This window comes from Cryptomeria japonica, chromosome 9 (genome assembly GCF_030272615.1).
Source record: "Cryptomeria japonica chromosome 9, Sugi_1.0, whole genome shotgun sequence".
Lineage (NCBI taxonomy): Eukaryota > Viridiplantae > Streptophyta > Pinopsida > Cupressales > Cupressaceae > Cryptomeria > Cryptomeria japonica.
The window spans coordinates 417912656-417928984 of NC_081413.1; the positions used below are offsets into that span (position 1 = coordinate 417912656).

Sequence of the window (16329 nt, forward strand, 5' to 3'; positions counted from 1 at the left end):
TCCACCATCATGTTGGAAGAAAACTATTTCTACACCGAATTAATAAGGTAGATAATAAAAAACCGCTGAACTAGAGTGCAGTTGAAACGTCACTAAAAGATATCCACTTAATTCCATTCATATATCGCTCCAATCTCTAACAGCAAACACTTGGCACTGTCTTTGCAGTCTACATAACATCAAATTTAAGCCTGGCTCTGTCATTTCTATTTCTACAGCGAATTGATAAGGTAGATAATCAAAAACCACAGTACCAAATGCAGCTGAAATGTCAGAAAAAGACATTCACTTAATTCCATTCATATATCTCTCCAATCCCACAGCAAACACTTGGCACTGTCTTTGCAGTCTACATGATATCAAATTTTAAGCCTGGCTCTGTCACTTATGACTGCAAATACTGCATTCAATTTTAAGATTGCGGTAAATGGCACCAAGATGCTGAAATGTCACAGGATAATATTACACAATAGTACAAAATATTTTCTGCCACCTTCACACATAACTGTTCACTCTAGCTTCCTTTGCTGACTGCTTACAGAAGAGAGAATCCAGCAAAAACCCTTTCTTTCCTTCCCGTCTAAGAGCTAAAAGAATTCACTCAAACTTCCAATGATACAATTTTTCCCATTTCACAAAATCTGGAAGACCTATACTGGTGAGGTTGTAAGCAGAAATTCAGGCAGGAATCTTTGCATCAGTATACCACAGAAAGGGCATGCAGGTTTTGGAGATCCACATAGAAGAAGATAGTCAGATAAATATTTGGCATCTTGCAATGATGACATATTGAAGAATGCATCAGGGGCTTGTTTCATTACCAATCTCTCACAGCAAATACAAAACCATAGAGAAGTGGCAGGACAAACGTGCATAGAAACAGCACAACGTTGGAGTTTGTGACTTTGGCTGTCAGAATCACACCGCCCAGCTTGACAAAATGCAGTTTCAGGAGACCAAGATTGTACAGAAGCACCACAGAAGGTACAACGTTCTGAGACAGAGTATTCACTGATAGACAAAATTCTGCCAAATGAAACACAAGATCAGAACTGTTTTAGAAAGCAGATATAGTTACTAGTTATCATGGAGAAAACGGATCAGATGGGAGAACTCATAAGGAAATTATTCAAATTTTATGCTGCTAAGTGGATAAATTTCACTATTAAGTTTTCCAATAGAAACTTGGCAAATCTCTGCATATATTTCAACTTCTATCAAGCCTTGTCATTAGACTCTAATAGAAAGAGCCTTTCTATTAGACATTAACCCAAAAGTTATTATTAAGAAATATCAAGATCAGAACAAATTTAAACAAAATTCTTATTTATTTTTTTTAAATATTATATTGGTCTAGACTCTATACACTCCAAGATTATACCTCTTACGCCCAAGTTCACAGATTTGTGCCGCAAGGTGCTTAAGAGGATCCGAAATTTTGGCAGTATTCAAAGATATCCATTTGTCCATTTGTGGAGCTCCAGATGGCACCCAAGCTATTTTGCTTGGATGGCAAACCTGCCGAGGATAAGAGGCACGATATAATATTGCTGAAAGGGAAAGGTATACAAGCCTCTCTCTAAGCTCATGCTCACTGCTGTGTAGTAACTTGATCCAAGCGTTTGATTTCTCACATGCATCAAAATTTTCTTCTTTTCAACCTCACATACTCCAGAATTCAGGGATTCTAAATTGATGCCTGCAAGCAACAAGCATCTGCAGATCACATCTAATAAATGTATGCGTCGACAACTGACCTTTGATAATAGCCTTAGTAAATGAATTAGACATCTTTCCAAAGTACATGCCTGCTGACTTCCTGAAAACCAGCTGGAAAACCATTTAGAGAGTATTCTTTCAAGAAAATTTACTGCCAGAACCTTCAAGGCCAATAATGCCATCAGAATATCCCAAAGAACTAGTGGTCTTGTCACATCTTCAAACTGCTTTAGAGACCACAGAATGTTGGATTCCCAGCAAACCACATCCTTCTCTGAAAAGCCACCATATGTTTCAGATCTGCATTCTGATAATTTTCCCAGTGATGATTTCAGCTGCTGCCCACCCACCCAGAAGAATTCCACAGCTGCCTTCTGGGACCTAAGACAAACCAATAACTCTTAAGCCTTATAGCCTCTTTTTGGTAAAAAATATCATCCAATCAATTGCAATATGCTATTGGCAGAACTAAAATTAACACCTCAGGTACCTAATATACAACTGCTGGTCTGAGGATAACATTAAATGTTATGTAAAATGTTCCTCCTGCTACACGAGATGTTTATTTCCCTACCTTGATTGATACATGGGGTCCACTAAATCAGTATCAATACTCCTCACCTGAAAGGCAAATCCAAGAACATAAGGGTATCTAGAATAAAAGCACAGCAATTTTATCACTCTTTTAAAAGCTCCATCCAAAACAGAGAACAGCTCCTAATATCTATAATCTAACTTGGAAGAACCGCACTACTCTCAGTACGGACTTTTGATAAAAATGTAAAGAATGACATTCCATTACTGCAACATTAAAAGATATGAAATAAGAAAAAAAATTATAGTAATTTGATGGCAGACATGGTTTAACAGAAAGTATAAATATAGTTGGCTGCATGTTATGGCTAACATAAAACTGTTAAGGTGAATGTTTCTACACTTACTGAGTACATGAAAATTGAAGCATACAAAAACAAGTTAAAGCCATATTACCTATTGTTGTGACGTATTCACACATCGCCCCATTGCAAATGCAGACCCCTACTTTTTGCTTTCTAGGGTTAGTTTTCTTGGTCTTTTAGGTTCTTGTCTATTAGCCTTTGCATTTGGAGAGTTGTCAGAGGGATCATTAAGATAATGGGCTCTGCTTGAGTTAAGGTGGGTCAGTAGGTTGTCCAAGTTTAGGGTCTTTTGCTAGGTTATATCATGTCTAAGTTTAAGGAGGTCAATGAAGCTTTGTGAGTGAATATCATCTTTGAGGGTCTGAGATTGGTCAAATTGATGAGTGATGAAGTCTTGGGCATTGATTGATGTGAAGCTAACCTATTTATCCTTTGGATGCCTTGGACAAGTCTGGACTTGGAGATTTGATGAAAAGGTCAAAATTTGAGCCTAAAAAATGGATTTCGCTCCTGACCCTTCCAAAGGGTGAAGCAGTCACCGGCGAGGAGGGACCTCAAGGAGATCAGTCCAAACCGGTCAGCAAGAGTTAACACAACAGAAACACACAGATATGATGGAGGCAAATGTAGAACAGATTATTTTATTGCATGAAAGTCAAATACATCCAACCGGCATCAACCGGGTTACAACATACCGGCACACAAGCCTGGTAGAATAGGTCTCACAGGGACCTTGAATCGAAAGATCTATCTTCTAAGCACTATCTATCTGATACCCCTTATCTTCGAATTGATTGACTACAATGCAAAGCATGATTACAAATATATATTGATCCAAAGGATCAGGTCGGCCCAAAAGGATCAAAACCCTAACGTGCAAAAACAAATGAAGTCGGCCTCCGGAAAATCCCAAAGGATGAAACGTAGAAGGACGGCCACACTTTAAGAAACATCGAGATCAACGTCCAAGGATCGCACTTTGATCAAGAGAGAGTGAAGTGACCGTTAGGCAACTTTATTCTGTGTTCGCCGTAGTCATAAAAAACACGTCAACAGGGCCAAGTTGACCAATGAGAAAATTCATTTGGGGACAACTCATCCTTCTTCTTTCGAATATAAACCAATAATAAATTATTATTAGCACCTTCTAGAAGCGCTCTTGTATAAGTCGGGTTCATTGAATTTGGTCACGTCAACTTGGAGACATTTAATTGGCTGAAGAAGGTGATGGAGCACCACCTCAGCATGTTGGATGCCATGTAGACTTGATAACTAAGCACGAAGAGTATTCCATTTTGACTGAATGTGATGGAGTATATTCCCAAATCGCATCATCTGGACCAAGGTTCTAACTCTGATCAACTCTTCTGAAATTATCCTTGATCATTTTCTTCTTTCCACGTACTTGGATTTGGGAATTCGCCTTCTTGGAATGGATTGGACTCCCTTGTCAACAATTCTATCATTCTTGAAATCTTTCACACTTGAACTTTCTGAACTTTGATTTTGGATTTCTAGAAGAAATTCTTCCTTCTACATTTGTACTTGAACTTTGATCTTTGAGGTCTCGAACCTTGAATGCCTTGAACTGGATTGATGCCCCTTTTCGCCCTCTGACTTGCCAAATGCCATATTTTATCAAAGACATTAAATTCCATGCCTCATGTCATTTCTCCACCTTGGGCGCATATGAGACAAGTGGAGGGATTATGAGTTTGGGTGCCAATTTTCATGATGAAGGACTCTCTTTCCTAGAGCGCACATGAGATGAGTAGGAGATTTTCTCCTTGCCTTGGTTAAATTTCCATGTCCTAAGTGCTTGAGTGCATATCAGACCTAGAGAAGGATTTCTTTCATACTTAGCCAAATTTGTTCATTCCATGCCATCCTAAGGTTGGTCGCATTCCAAAAATGCCTTAGCCAAATTTCATCATTCCCATGTCTGCAGAATCCTTAAGCACACTTGAAGACAGAAGGAGGAATTCTTTCAATGCCTTAGCCAATTTCTTTAGTCTCTATATTTGAGGAATGCTTGGGCACTCCTGGAGAGGGAAGGAGGAATTCTTTCAATGCCTTAGTCCTTTTTCACACCTTCCAAGATTCCTAGCATACTTGGAATGGTGAATGATTTTTTTTCTCGTGGAAATTCCTCCTTGGTGCACTTTGATGCTTGTGGAAGCTTTTTGTTCTCGTGAAAAATTCATCCTCAGAGGAGAATTTGCACTTCTAGTCACACTTTTGCTTGGAAGAAGGATTTTTTGTTCTCGTGGAAAATTCCTCCTTGGAAGAGAATTTGCACTTCTGGGTGCCATTTGCTTGGAGGATGGATATTTTGTTCTCGCGGAAAATTCCTCGGAGGAGAATTTGCACTTCTAGGCACACTTTTGCTTGGAGGAAGGATTTTTTGTTCTCGTGGAAATTCCTCAGAGGAGGAGAATTTGCACTCCTTGGCGCACTTTTGGCTTGGAGGAGGACTTTTCCTTTTCGCCAAATTCCTCCTTCAATGAGAATTTCCACTCTTGGGCACAATTTTGGCTTTGGAGGATTTTTCCTTTTCGCCAAATTCCTCCTTCAATGAGAATTTCCACTCTTGGGCATAGTTTTGGCTTGGAGGAGGATATTTCTCCTGCACCTATTCCTTTCATTCTCTACATTTCATCTTCATTCTACTCGACTTGAATCTAGATACTTGCTCCATTTATAGTCAACGATCACATGTTGCTAAAAATAAGAACTGCTAAAATAGAAATTTTTGCCCAAACGCAAAATTAGGCCAATCAGGGAGACAATGAAATTTCCTAAAAATAGACATTCTAAAAATAGACACTGCTAAAAAATAGAAAGTTTGTCAGAAACACTCAAAATCATCACTATTAGGCCTTTGAAAACATTTTCCCATATTCAAATTTCAGCAAAAATCAAAACCCAAACTGACAAGACCTCGGAGCTCACTCCTTAGGTTGGGAAGACGACATTGACTGCCAAAGACTTGGCTTATTCGGCAAAGAAAAGGGGGTCCCCATTTGCAAATGGGTGATTTGTGAAAACATCACAACATCTAGCGCCAGCCCAAATAAATGTTCCTGAACATTTGAAAGATAAAAACCAATCCATACCCAGAAACTTTGGAAAATTCCATCCAACCCATCAAAGGTCTAGGATGCAGGCTAGAAAAGGGAGAAGAGTCAAGTATTGGATCAAAACCTCTTCATCCATGATTGCCTAGGCATGTGCAAATAAATTGATTACAGCTCATAAGACCATTAAGACCCCTCGTATCCATCATGGTTAGCTATGTAGATTTCTTAACTCCAAAAGCATCCTGCACATTGCCTTGCTGCTAGTCAGGTGTCTATAGCCCCGACAACGTTGTCGCTGTAATTCTCATGAAGATTGCTCTACTTCTGACGAACTATTCTTTTGAACACCTATAGAGATGTCTGCATCTTCCCAAAGCAAATTATTTGATCCTTTTTATCTTATCTTCTCCTCTCCTTTTTTTTCCTTCTCTCTTGGCACATAAACAATGAAGCTCACAAAGGGTTTAACAATTACAGTTGCACTGAAGCAAGATTTAAAGTTTTTTTCCACTAAGGAATCATAGTGACCTAGAGCAATTAATAATGTTTGAAAGATATAGTAATCATAAAATTCAAATGTTAAGACACAATAAATGATTAAACTTCTAGGTCAAGGACATGTCCTAACCAAATGATAAAGTAGGAAAAGAAAAACCTCAAATTCTAAAGCACTTCAAAAATAGTCATCCAAGAAATGGACTGAACATAACTAAATACAAATGTTAGAGTGTGCTTATGTACTGCCTTTCTCACGAAATAGGAACCCTCTGAAGCAAACCTAAACTAAAAGGAAACTTACTCTAACAAAACAAAATTTTCGAACAAGCAAGACTCAAAAGATCTAAATATATGCATGGCCTAACATGATATTCTAGGATGTGCAAGAGCAACATAGCAATGGTTACAATCCGAAGTCTTGAAAATTCATCTTTGAACTCTGAGAAATAGTCCTTCCTATTACAACTTTCATGTGTAATCAAAATTTCTGGAAAAAATATTAATTGGGGTGACTCATTTGGACCATTACTAATCCATAAACAAGTTCTTCCTAGACCTCCATAATCAAAACCATAACTTTCAAAGTCAAGGGTAAGGAAAGAGACGACCTGGCGGCCTTCATCCTCAGGCAGGAATTCATCAAGAGGTCAAAGTTGGTGGTATACCATCCTACTTGCATTTGAAATATGCAAATAGGGATCACACTCAATGGCAGGAAGCCAAGGTGTGAGCTATATTTGAATCCGAAATTGGAAATATGGGACATTTCTCCAGCAAATTCCTTTTCAATATTTGATAACGAGTTGAGCCCCAACCCAAATTGCCCTTCATTCTTTACTTCTATCACCACAACTTGTTCGTCGATCGGCATCTCACGCATCTCAATTTCATTTAGCAATTCTTCCCAGATCTTGAGTAGGGGATTGAGCACCGACCTGAATTGTATTTCACACTTTGCTTCCATCTCAGCGGCCCACTGATTATTACATATTCCTTCTTGCCTCAAGCTACTTATCATTTCTCCCATCTTGTGCATGCATAATTGAACTTCTTCATCAAGGATTACTCCTTTGGATACTTCTTTCATTGCAAGATCAAACATCGATCGAAATTTTCTCCTTCATCAAAATTTTCTCCTTCATGAGAGGTACTAAAACAGTTTTCTCTGTCTTGTAGTTGTCTTTCTTCACTTGCAACGACAATTTGATCCCCATGTGTTGATGCTTCCAAGCGTTGAATATGACTTGTCATTTCTTGAAGGTCTTCTATGGCTTCTTTGATCTTGACTCCAACAACTTCTTCTTCTGGTTTGATGCAGGAAAAGTTGTCCCCCACTTGAATGCTTGGATCATTGGGTTCAATTGTGCAGTCTCTTTGTAATTCATGTCCATTAGTGTCGATAAGTGTTGCAATGTTTTGTTCTTGCAATGATGTCGAGTTCATTTGTTCATGATAGACACTCCAGATTCTATCTGTAATGCATTCCTTTGTAGGCTCTAATAACCTGAACTAACATCTGACTTGGTTGATAGCCTCTTCACATATTGGAGTCTTTGACAAGTGAATTCTGAGTGAGGTGCATTGTGAATCCCACACCAACGGGGAAGCAACACTCCTTCGAGTCGTAGATTACCAATCTCAATCTGACTCTGAATCCTTGACTTGAACCTTGAGAAGGGATCATTTCCATTGCAATTATCATTAGGCCATATGCACAATTCCGGCTTTGGAATATCCCGAAAGAAGATCTTCCTCTGCAACATTAGCTCCATCCTTGATATGAAGGTAAAGCAATTCATCTCCTCATGCTTGGTAGTCTCACAAATCCGACACCAATAGGTTCGTGTGTGCGAATTTAAATTTAATTTAATTCACTAATGAAAAGTGAATGGAAAAGGTGATTAAATAAATAACTAAATTTATAGAATTTTTGAAAAGGGGATATGACACTTATGCAAATAAATATTTAGATTCATTTACCTAAGGTGGACATTAGAAGAAGGATGATTAAGTGATTTTAGGCTAGACGCAGGATTCGGTGACTATGTTGGAATATTACCTCATCTTATAGTTTAGTATATAGAGATTATCTGATTATATAATAAATAATAAATTAATATGTAATTGTTAATTTATAATAATGTAGGTTAGGTAATATTTAAAATAACTAATAAAATAATAATTTGGCAGCTATTCCCATAGGTAGTTTGGGAATTTCACGAGAATGCAATGCTTTATAAGCATTTGTATCATTCTATGTAATTAATCTAACTTCAATCAAATTAATATTCTCTGTTTTTATGTGTTATAATGGTTTAGTTTTTCCCTAAGTTACCAGAATCACCCTAGCAGCCTTGGAATCAGGTCCTGATTCCTTACGGGTCCTGGTCCAAGCCTGGTCCCCCGTGGATTCCACCCAGGTTCCTCCTAGGCGACTGGGTCCTTTGTGGGTCCTGCAAATCAGCCAATGTCAAAATCGGCACTCCATCAACTTTTCTATTGGTTTCCTATTTTGTGAAAATGTGTCAAGGTGACCGTGTTTGACAAGCTAAAAGTTTTACAATAGAAACTAAAAGTAGATTCAGTTTGGAATTCAATAGGTTTTTGAGAGTCTGGTTCCATGCCAATGCCAATGTCTCCTTGAGTAGATATGCAGAGTGAGGAGATGTCGATGCAGATGTAGATAGACATACCCTCTTTTCATTATTGCAGTCAGTCCCACAGATTACTCATTAACCTTATAAATCCGTAGTCTCTCTAGATTACTTTTGTTTCTCACATGACAGTAGAAATAGATTGAAAACACCCAAAAACTATGCATATAGCATATTGTATAGTTTATTAATTATATTATCAATAATGGTAGTGATAATTTATATAATTATATTTTATAATTTTGATGTTTGAACATATATATAATATATATATATATATATATATATGGACATACCCGTACCCATACCCAAGGAAAAAAAAAATTTGCCGATTCGGTACCCAAATCAGTAACTTGGGTTTTTCAAGCATTTTATATGCTCTACCATTTCAATATGGTATTAGAGCACAGAAGAAGTTGGGCAAGATAAGAAATGCTGATAGTTATTAATTTGTATGAAGCAGTTTGAAATTGTTACAGATGCATTTGCTGGCCACTCTAATCTGTTGACATGTGTTTTAATTATTTGCTGGGTATTTCACATCTTTGTTGAACATTTAAATCACTTTTTGGCTGTCAAAAAATGTTTTGCTGAAGTTTAAAACACGTGTTGGGCATTTAAAACCTTTTGTTGGGCTTTTAAACTCATGTTGGGTAGTCAAAACCTAATGTAAGGTGTTCAAATCTCTTGTTGGCTGCTTGAATCGTTTAGCGTGTTAATTTTGTTTCCAAATAAAAATCAGGCATGAAAGGTGCAAATTTGTTCCAATCCAATGACATTTGATGATCCATTTTACAATCTTGGCAAGAGAAAAAGAAGCACAGAATTTTGGAGGTGAAATAAAGTATGAAGAGAAGCTTTTGTGTACAAGAAGAGAAGACTGTTCTGGAAGAAAATAACCATGGAAAGATTTGAGTAATGCAAAAGTCTGCCAAAACTCTAAATTTTTATAATTAAAAAAAAGTGCGAAAGGTTAAAAGGTCTCCTGCACCACTAGCATGGTTTGACATAAGGAGAGCCAAGGACAGCAGAAAAGACACAAACCCTAGCATAGCCAAACACCCCCTACTCACAAGTTTTTGAACTATGGTTGCTAGGCATACATGCATCTAGACAGTATTCGGTCTTCAAAGTTCACCTATATGCTGTTTTTCTTCATATAAAATTGTAGATAGATAACTCAAAACAAATATTCTTTCACATATTACTAAAATGTACAAACTTTGTCACCTCAAAAATGCATGTTGCTTGGTCTAAGAAAAGCTAACACGACTTGTATTGCATAGAGATTAAGCCATTAAAGTGAAAACACCACGATTTTTAGATTGCACGATACCAAGAATACCATTTTGCATGAAAAGCAAGCATTGTAACTTTTGGGCCCTGGTCCCAAACAGCAATGTTATAACTTATTAACATCAAAGTACGTCAGTAATCACTTGAAGTGACACACTTATGAATTGACCAAATAAAGATATTATAATGACTTCTGGTGGAAGAATTTGTCTATGCTTGTAAAGATTGTTATAATGATATATTTGGAGCTTGTACTGATCTTGGTATTTAATTAACAAGGACAGTAAAAGGTTTAGCCCTGGAACTATTCTTCATTCCAAAAGGCAATAAATATACAGATCATTTACGATTAACACAACTACATAATAACAGCATAGAAGAAAAGTGAGAATGCGACTTACAACAGCTATAACCAAATTTCCTGGTGAAATAGCCAAGCCAAAGCAACAATCAAACACATATGATGGAACCTGTGAAAACACACACAAAACAAAAGTGGAAAAAATCTTTTTAGTTTCCCATTTTATTGCAGAAGAAATGAAAATGCAAAAATATATAATTAATTGCAATGATAATGTTCTTACATGTATAGAATTTTTTGAATTTTCTGAAGCCGGACAAGGAGAACTCTTAGGAAAAGGTACTGGAAAAAGAGAACTCCCCTGAATGATCCAACTGCGGACAGAATTATCCTACATGAAACATTTGCCCAAGTTAGATTAAACTAGACTGTCCATACTGATGAGTACATAAACCACAAAAAACTAAATGCAGAACATCTCACATCTTATCATTGCCTCGAAATAGAAACAATTGTGGATCTATTCCCCACATGTAACTTTTACAATAGAAAGCAGTAATTTGATAATATCTTAGATTCACAATATGAATCTACTCTTTAACAAGACATGCATAAATATTTCTCTGATTGAAGCAATATAATTAATCCCAACTAAACTTTTATACCTCATATAAATTACTCTTACAGTACACAACAAATCCACACAGAATGACTTATTCATTCACGAGAAAAATCCAAGCACAAATAGAATTAGCATAAGACAAGAATAGGTAATTAAACTCTAAAATCCTAGAATCTTTCTGTGAGCCACATGATTAGTATATAGATATAACAAGCCTTAAACTTGTCTCACAAGTGAATGACTACATAAGGATCCTTGTAAATAATTCTATGAAAAAGTAGCATGCTCATAATTTTGGAATACATAGCCAATCACAACAAACTGAGAATGCCAGTAAATCCACATAGTCAACACGGGCTTAAGCCACCTTGCCTTTAGTTCTTGAGTGAATAGGTCCCTCAATATCTATACAAATTTGATCTCATTTGCAGAAAATGCTCAAAAAATTGAAATATATGCTAATTATGAAAATAGGAAAGAACCAATGTGTTTCCAGCTGAAAATAAGGTTTGTGTCATTCTAGCATAGGGAATTCAACATCAAAAGAACTGTCAAAAAAATCAATTTGTAGTACTCTTATTATTCAAAGACAACTATCTCATATCCCAAAGCACATTATTAAAATAGCAAAAAGGCCAACACAGATACAATTAAATACATTTAATTGATGCATGTTACAGAAATAACTAATAAGCTAAATGATCCGTTCAATTTGTGTGGTAGCAACTTTTAGGAACTTCAAACCAATTAAGTATTGACCATGTTCAATACTAAAGACAAACACAATTCACCTATTTGTATTAGACTAGAGATAGTCAACCTGATTGATATCTGCCTAATCAGCAATTATTTTGAGATAGAAAACAAGAGACATTTTTCATTTTCTATGGCAAAATATTCAGGGTCATCTAAATTCTTTGTTGAATAAAAATCTAAATTTATTTATATGACCTCAACAATTTTCTTTAAGTTACTGTGAATGCCAAGGGATTCTTGCAGTTCACAGTTTCAGTGTTTCTAAAGCATCTCTGTAACATGAACACCTTTGAAACCTCTTGTGAGGACCAAATACTTGCATGCAAATTTGAAAACAGCTCTGATTAGCAGAATCATTTCATGCCTAACATAGAGGCATCAGAAACAGCTGATGAAAAGGGTCGATACTGACATCAGCCCTCCTCATTCACATTTTCTAGCAAGAGGCTGTTTGTTCCTCATGTTTCATAATCATGTTACCTAGTGGATGTTATCTTCAATCAAGACATGCTGTTGATTTTATTGTAGCTGTGGTTGGAATCCACAGGCCGACATTGATATCACAAAGGTTGTGATTATATTTATATTATTATTATGAGACAATATAATTATATTATTATGTGATAATATAATTATATTATAGTTATAATGTATAATTATTATATTATATTAATAATGTAATAATTGGTGCCACTTGGAAGAGTGGCGACCCTTGGTGTATAGACATCTCTCACATATACATAATGAGATGTGTGATCTCATTCAAAGGAGGAAATAACAATATAACAAAAATATGCAGATCAATATAAATTAGAGTGCTCGGGGGAGACGAATATATCGTCTATGGTTGGGAGGGCAATAAGAGTTATTGCCCATGGTTAATCAAGCATACCAGAAAAATAACATGGTATCAAAGCATATTCTTTCCTTGTGCCTTCTCTTTAATGACAAGTTGATATATGAACAATGATTCTCTATGTGGAGTGATTAATAAATCAAATGTACAGCGACTACAAAGAATATGGCAGTGTCGACATAAGTAGCGACTAAGTTAGAAGACAAGACAATGAACCGACTTCCTGATGAATTCAAACAACGTTTAATGAGACTACAAAGATTGATGAAGATGATTATGTCAAAAATGAAAGCATCGATTATGTTCAAGCATCACTCTTGATAGAAGCAAGCAATTATATACATATTGTTTACAACAAACAACAGAGACTATGTATTAAAAAATAAGCAGTATCATCTTACGACATAATGTGCAGTGATTAATATTATTGTTGCCGACTATACAACTGGTTGTTAAGACAGCAATTGTTGTTTAATATCTCTTCAGTCAGCAATCATCTATCTTACAGAACACAAGGCAATGATTTGGCAACGATGGTGAAGATTAAAGATAGCACTTAAATCATATGCAATTTGTTCTCCTGAAACAAGTGTTTTGTTCGTGGATGAAAGAAGACTCGCGAGAATACCATATACAGGATGTTATGCAACGCAAATATTAATATACGCAGTGATAAAGGGCAAAGAAATGGAAGGAATATTATGAAAGATAAATTGACTTCGTATGTCATGTCTTGATACAAGACAGTCAACTTCCAGTCTGAAGTTGACAAAGGATCTATAGTAATAATACAGCGATTATAGTCATCTGAATGCAGTGAATACACAGTGATCCAAGTCAAAACCAAGGAGCGGTAACCAAAAATAAAGAAATAATTATTGTGAGGACAACTATTCATAAATTGGAGGAATCGATTTATTCAAAAGACAAATAAGCAAATCGCTTAAGACAGGCAATCATGACTAGTTAGCAGCAATTTGTTTTGAAGGCAACTTCATTTCATTTGGTTGAGATGATTTTATAAGCCATCAGATGCTTCCTCTTCGTGAGCTTGGTCACCGTGATGAGTGGGTTGTGTTATGCGTGGGCCGGTGGTGTTTTGGCATATGGTGACTTTGAGGCCTCGCTGGTAGAGCTCATCGGCACATGAAACTGCCAACCCATCATCATCTAAGCCTCACCATCATTTTGCTGAAAAAAAAATTAAGTTATAGATCTGGTACAGCAGCGAAGCAGACCTGATTCGCCTGCCATTGGAGGTGATTTCTCTTGGTGGATTGTTAACAATTTGACTAGGGTTTGACCCTATTCTTGAGCACCACATTTGGGAGAGATGTTCATGAATGTTTGTTGGTTTTTATGGTAAATTTGACATCACTCTTTGGAGCAGCAGACGATTCAGACCTGAGTGCATCCTTAGAATGGATTTCCTTTGCATTTTCAAGAAAAGTAAAGTGGCTGTATCAGAATCAATAAAGAGAAAAGTATTTCATGGTTGAATAAAGTTCATGCAATTACATCAGAGAGTCATGTATGCTTCTAGCATTGGTATTTCCCTTCAAGATAGATTAGTTCTATGAACTATTTGTAATCTCTCTCTGAAATGCTTTCAGGATGGACTAAGAAGCATAAGAGATTGCATTCAAGGAAGGAACAACTTGATAGCTGCTGCCATGAAATTGAGTTTGTGGCTGGAGACGTCTCTTCGAAGAGGAAGAATCAACAGTCAGAGGGAGCCTGACATTTCAACTTCAGAGGGAGCAGCTAAGAGGATGTGCTTTGGTTGACATTCGAGGATCTTGATCATATTGGTTCAGTGGGAGTGGACCATGTCAAGATGGTTTCTCTAGTGATCAGTCAAAGGACTATGATTCATGGGATGGAGTCCCACGGCCTTTATGCTTCCCAGAGAAGAGAGCACATCTCTTGCAATTCCTCACCCATCTATGTGAGTCACTGAATAAGGATGGCCAGTAATAACCAGCCCTCATTATTTTGATAGCCATAGTCTTTGCAGAGAAGTGCCCCCCTGAAGAGCCATCATGAAATTCCTTTAACAATCTGCTGACTTGGTTTTGCTCGATACATCTTAGTAAGACTCCATTGGAGTCTTTTCGAAAAAGAGTGCCATTCACTAAGACATAGGCAATGGACTGCAACCTGAAATGTCTTATTTTGGTCCGGTCCAGACCTTGGGGGTATCTACCTTCCATTAAGAAGGTGGTCATGTCACCTACCCAACTGAATTGAGTGTTGTTGTCAGTTGGTTGATATTCTTGTAACACAAGGGCGACCTTTGTAGTCTCAAAAGATGAGACAAGTTGTTCACATAGGCCCCTGCCTCTTACAAGATTGGTGATCTTAATGTTGATGTCATACTACATGACCGTGGTTATCCACCCAGCCCTCTTGTCACTGATATCCTTGTTTAGAAGGAAATCCTTGACACTTGCATGCGGAACCAAGAGTTGGATCCTACTGTTGGACAACATGTGCCTGAACTTTTTTAATGCCCTTACAACAGTGAGGACTTGCTTCTCTACATAGTTGTATCTAAGTTCATAGTCCTTTAGCCCTTCACTAAAGAAAGCAATAGGTTGCTCCAACTTGTCATCGTTCAACTGTGTTAGGACAGCTGAAATGCTGGATTCTCCTCTTAAGGTATAGAGGATAAAATCCCTTCCATAATTGGGATTGACGAGGGTAGGGGCTTGAGCAATTGCTTATTTGATCTCTTGGAAACCGGCCCTTCCTTCCTTGGTCCAACTGAAAACCAAGCTTTTCTTCAACATGGAAGTGAGGGGTTTTACCATGGTGGCAAGGTTGGGAATGAACCTCCTCACAAAGTTGATCCTACCAAGGAAACTTTGCAATCCTTTCTTGTGACTGGGGAGTGGAAGAGAAAGAATAGCCTCCACTCGCTCTGGATCAATGGTCAAACCCTCCTTGGATACATTGTGTCCTAGCAATCTTCCTTGATCAGTAGCAAATACGCACTTGCTAGGGTTCAAAGACACACCATACTCCCTGCATTTCATGAACACCTGCTCAAGATGACCAAGATGGTCAGCTGCATGCTTCGAATAAACAGTTATGTCATCAAGGTATACAAGCACAAACTTTGCTAATACACCCTTGAAAGCCATGTCCATCGCTCTTTGGAATGTGGCACCTACATTGGTTAGCCCAAAGGTCATTTTACAATAAGCATAGGTACCCCACTTAGTAGTAAACGCAGTCTTGTATTGGTCTAATTCTTGGACCAAGATTTGATTGTAGCCTGAATACCCATCCAAGAATGAAAATCTTTCTGATCCACTGACCTTTTGGAGAATCTGCTCCATAGAGGGAAGGGATAGTGATCTTTAAGGGGGGCTCTATTGAGATCCCTAAAGTCTACACATTGTCTGATCTCCCCATTCTTCTTCCTTACAGGGACAAGGTTGGCCACCTAGGAGGAGTGCTTCATAGGGAAGATGATATTGGCTTCTATGAGCTTGGTCAACTCCTTCCTCATTAGTGGCTCAATCTTGGGGTTTATTGGCCTTTGTTTTTGTCTTACTGGCTTTGCATCCAGGTTTAGCTCTATGGTATGCTGGGCTAAGTTAGGATCAAAACCCTTCAAGTCTTCATAAGTCCAAGCAACTA

General features: G+C 37.4%; 1 pseudogene; it reads right to left on the reverse strand.

The window, feature by feature from the left end:
• Window positions 1–264: 264 nt before the first annotated feature.
• LOC131074178 (uncharacterized) overlaps window positions 265–16329 on the reverse strand; it is a 145204-nt pseudogene continuing 129139 nt past the window's right edge.